Consider the following 5081-nt stretch of genomic DNA (forward strand, 5'->3'; position numbering starts at 1 on the left):
TAATAACAGTTTTTAAATCTTATTCCATTTGTATTATTTTGTATTATTTTATACAAATATACAAATATATACTGAAAAAATGTATAGGAAGGTAGTGAAAACAAAATGTAAACAGAATTAATCTTTAAAATATCTAAAGTTACTTTTTGTTGTCTGTTTAAAAAGCCTTTGGGACACCTGGGTAGCTCATTCCATTAGGAATCAGACTCTTGGTTTCAGCTCAGGTCATGATCTGGGATCCTAGGATCAAGCTTCATGTAGGGCTCTGCACTCAACATGGAATCTGTTTGGGATTCTCCCTTGCTCTCTCTGCCACTCCCACTCTTTCTCTCTCTCTTTCTAAAATGGCTTTCTTTTTTTTTTTTTTTTTAAGGTTTTATTCATCTTTGATCAAGGAAAGGACAATCTCAATGTCAATTTGTTAGCTAACCATAAATTTCAACTTAACAGCGTTCACTGCCCTAAAGACACTGTATCTACAGACTCTGAAAACATAACTTAAAATGAACATGCTGAAAGAATAAATAGTCCCTTGCAATAACCAACATTGGTACTTCGCCTCAATTTAAGGTCAAATAGCAAAACCAGGAGCAAAAACAAGGTCAAGTACATTGAACTTGATTGCAAGTAAGTACAAACATCATTGAATAAAGAAAGATCCAGGCACCAAATAAAACAAAAAGCAGGCTTATCAGCATAAAAAATTACATTTGGTTGAAGATGAGGTCAGCTACTCTGCGTATGATCATGTATGCTGATCCTAGAGGCTAATGTGGAATCACAGAAAAAATTTTAAATCCAACAAGTATGCTTAATGTAAAATTCAATGTTTGAATATACCCAAGAAGTTCTCCAAAATCTAGAGCTAAAATTGCTTTTGATGCACCAGACCAGGAAGATCTGTTGTAATGAGTCAGTCACTTAGATTTCTGTTAACATACATAAAATTTAAAGTGTACATTTCCCCACTACTCCTTCCTGTGTCTGAATATGGATATGCTTAACTACTCAGCTCATGCACTAATGCATTAAAAATGAGAAATCTGCTACCATGACTTTTTCTAAGAACTCACACTGATGCAGGAAGCAAAGGCAAAAGAATAATTAAATTTCCTTACGATTTCTAGCCTATTCACAAGTCCTTGAAGCAGGCAGAGTGACCTTCCTCCAGGAACACAGCTGGCTCAATGTTAATACTTTGCCAAGGGCAAAAAGCAATCTTAGCCTGATCCCCCTCCCAGGATCCTATATGTCTACTCTAACACATAAAAATTATTTTATCTCTACCCTGCAAGAGATACATGTTGCCAGTCATCTCCCAAGAATATGACCCACTGATATACATCTGAAAGGTCTCATGACTAAGATTTTGTTAGACAGTAATAAATGGCCTTTGCCTAAGAATAGGTAGATCCCTCAAGGTCCTGGAAATCTTGATTCTAAAACTCCTTAGAGACTTCCACTATCCTTAACTGCCTCCCAACTTGAAAATATATAATGGGCCACTACTCATGACCCTGCTGCAACTCTTTCTGCCCAAAAGGTCCTGTTGATGTGCTTTAATAAAACCACCTTTTGTCACCAAAGACATCTCGAGAATTCTTTCTTGGCTTTGGCTCTGAACCCCACCACTGCAAACCACATCAACATCACATTAACAGTTAATACCCAATATATCTTCCTAAGAATGCCCCAATAGAAAACATTTTGTTCCGTTCAGTGCTTGCTGTACCATAATACCAATAGAATACAACTAATTTCCTCAGACACTGCTTCAAATACCTAAATTTAACTTTTGCTCATTTAACAACCTCATACCTAGCTGTCGAAACCCTTGTTAAAATGTAACTATTTTTGGGGCACCTGGGTGGCTTAGTGGTTTAGGCCTCTGCCTTCAGCTCAGGTCATGGTCTCAGGGTCCTGGGATCAAGCCCCACATCGGGCTCTCTGCTCCGTGGGGAGCCTGCTTCCTCCTCTCTCTCTGCCTGCCTCTCTGCCTAGTTGTGACCTCTCTCTCTGTCAAATAAATAAATTAAAAAAAAAATAAATAAATAAAAAAAAAATGTAACTATTTTTGATACCTTAAACCATAACTCCTACACACAGTTTAATAGTGCCTTTTCCTTGAGTACATCTGGACATTTTTATCAAGAGAATATTTAAGGTCATGATATTATGATTAACCAAAGCTCTTTCTAGTAGACCACTGATTAAGTCTGATTTTAGCATATCATAACAAATGGATTTCCAGAGACAGGAACAAAGTAAGTGTTTTCTATTCATGAAAGGAGCTAACAACATACTTTGTATTAAGAAGGTGCACTTCAAAATATAATACAGAAGATTCAACGTCTGCTAGAAAGCTTCCACTAATGACTACACTATGACTACGTTTCCAGATACGTAGAGGGAACATTAAAGGTGTGGTGAATACCTCCGTTAACAGGGAAATAAAGCCTGAAAACACAGAATACATCTGACCAAAATGGGCAAAAGGTGACACTGTAGCTGGCTATTCATAAAGGATGATGGTTTCTCTGTATGGACAAATACTCCCTACAAAATAAACTGTGCCTTAATTACTGTTTATTTAAAATTGCATGTTTAAAGGGTGTCTGATTGGCTCAGTCAGTTAAGTGTCTGTCTGGCTCAGGTCATAATCTCTGGGATCTTCTGGGATTTACTGGGGCATCAGAATCCCTGCTGGGAGGGGAGTCTGCTTCTCCCTCTCACTTTGCCCCTCCCCCCACTTTTGTGCTCACGTGCATGTTTTCTCTCTCACAAATAGAATATTTAAAAGCAAACAAATAAGCGAATAAATAAATAAATAATAAAACTACATTTTTACAGAGGTTTGTAGTACCTGATGCAGTAAAACAATCACACAAGGGCGCCTGGGTTGCTCAGTGGGTTGAGCCTCTGCCTTTGGCTCAGGTCATGGTCTCAGGATCCTGGGATCAAGTCCCGCATTGGGCTCTCTGCTCAGCAGGGAGCCTGCTTCCTCCTCTCTCTTTCTCTCTCTCTGCCTGCCTCTCTGCCTACTTGTGATCTTTCTCTGTCAAATTAATAATAAAAAAATCTTTAAAAAAAAAAAAACAATCACACAAGGAAGCATTTCTTTGTTAAACTTAACATGAGACCATACAAATAAAATTTGTATAAACACAAATCCAAATCCAGTCATAACACAGATTAACAAAAGACAATGTGAAAACAAAGACAACTAATGGGTAGCTATATACTGTTGGGCACAGCTGTGTCTTTTACACTACAAATCTTTTACAAAATAATCATCTTAGATCAACAAAAGACTGATTGTCAATGTCATCCTGCAAGATAGGAGACTTTAGCAATCTCCTCCGAATTTCTCCAAAGTCTTCTTTTAGTATGCCTGGTCATTGCTTTGGTGATTGCCACCCTCTCAAGACACCCTGACCTAAGGGCTTTGCTGACCACTGCAGTCTGCATATCCCTAGCCATATTCATAGTTCCTATAGTTATACCCAGTAGAATGATAGCCACCATAGCCACTATAGTTCTGACCACCACCATAAGCATGATTATAATTTCCATATTCTTGGTCATAATAGTTATTAGATCCTTGGTTTCAGTTTGGACTCTGACCTGATCCACAGCTGCTGGTACCACCTTATCCACCAACTGCAACACCTGTTTCATTGTCTCATAGTTGCTGCCTATATACCTCTTTGGGTTGTGCAACTTTGATTTCACACTTCCTAAAACCAGTGTGATGATATCTGCTTTTATTTATTTATTATTTTAATTTTTTACTTTTTAAATTTCAAGTTTTTGTTTAGATTCTAGTTAGTTAAACATATAGTGTATTATTGTTTTAGGAGTAGAATTTAGCGATTCATCACATACATATAACACCCAGTGCTCAGAAGATATCTGCTTTCTAACAAATTCTAGATTGGGTTTTCATGTGTACATGAGATAAAACAAAACCCTCTTCTATTTGTTTCCATATTCAAGGAAAGTTCAATATTTTCAATCTATCCAAAGCCTCCAAAATATTCCTTAATTTGTTCTTTATAAGCTTCTGGGCTCAATCTAACCACAAAAAAACGTTTTTTTTTTGCGGGGGGGGGAGTTATTTCCCTTTAAAGTTTTGTCCCTTTTGGGGTCTATCAATTTGCCATCCAGTTTGTGTTCTTTCCATTCCAAAATGTATCAACACTAGCAGCATCTTTGAAAAGCACAAATCCAAATCTTCTTGATCTTCCAGTCACTGGATCTGTTTTAATTAGACAGTCTACAACTTCTCCAAATTGAGACACATGTTCGTTCAGATCTGTCTTGCTTGTATCCCAGCTCAAGCTTCTACTAAACATTAACCCGGCCCAAGCAACTGCAAACCAAAAGTACCAACATCATCAAGCAAAAGAAACAAAGTGAAACAGGTCATCTTCCCCACCTAAGGTTTTTCCTTAAGCACGTTCTTTGGGATTTTCAGTTTATCCCTGTATCTCTAGAGAATAGCACTGTGAAGCCCCAAAATATAAAATTCACACCTCTAGAGACTAGTATACAGGAAGCTGATAAATATTTAACAATAAGCTTGGTAAACAACAGCAACAACAAAAACTCTGATTGTAACATCTGCCCATTGTTATGGTCTGAATAGCAATCCCTGACCCTCCACTCCTACCTGACAGCCATGACCTCTTTTGACTTAACAATGTCATGTTACTCAATGCAAAGTTAGGAAGAGACATGTTGTAGTACACTATTCTTTATTTCCCCCCTATGGATGAAATAGATAGAATAACCTCAAAAGCATATATGATAATAAAATATACTGAAATAATTTTGACATAGCTAGTTTTTAGCATTTATTAATCGTTTAAAAATAATTCATGCAAGTTTATATAATTTAACTTTCAAGAACAGCTGTATTTAACAACCAGCTTATAACACCAGCTCTCCTTAGGTGGTACATACCGGGTCTAGCATAGCACTGGTAGTAGATATCTTTCATACATTTCATTTGCTGGTTGACTTTAAATATCTGAAATAACTTGGATTATTAATTGGTTGTAGTGACTGAGAGTTTTGAA

The 5081-nt window shown here is 37.0% G+C and overlaps 1 pseudogene; it reads right to left on the reverse strand.

Annotated features, from left to right (window-relative positions):
• Positions 1 to 3682: 3682 nt before the first annotated feature.
• Positions 3683 to 4355, reverse strand: LOC123940790 (annotated as a pseudogene).
• Positions 4356 to 5081: the final 726 nt, after the last annotated feature.

The sequence above is a fragment of the Meles meles genome, chromosome 4 (assembly GCF_922984935.1).
Source record: "Meles meles chromosome 4, mMelMel3.1 paternal haplotype, whole genome shotgun sequence".
Taxonomy (NCBI): Eukaryota; Metazoa; Chordata; class Mammalia; order Carnivora; family Mustelidae; genus Meles; species Meles meles.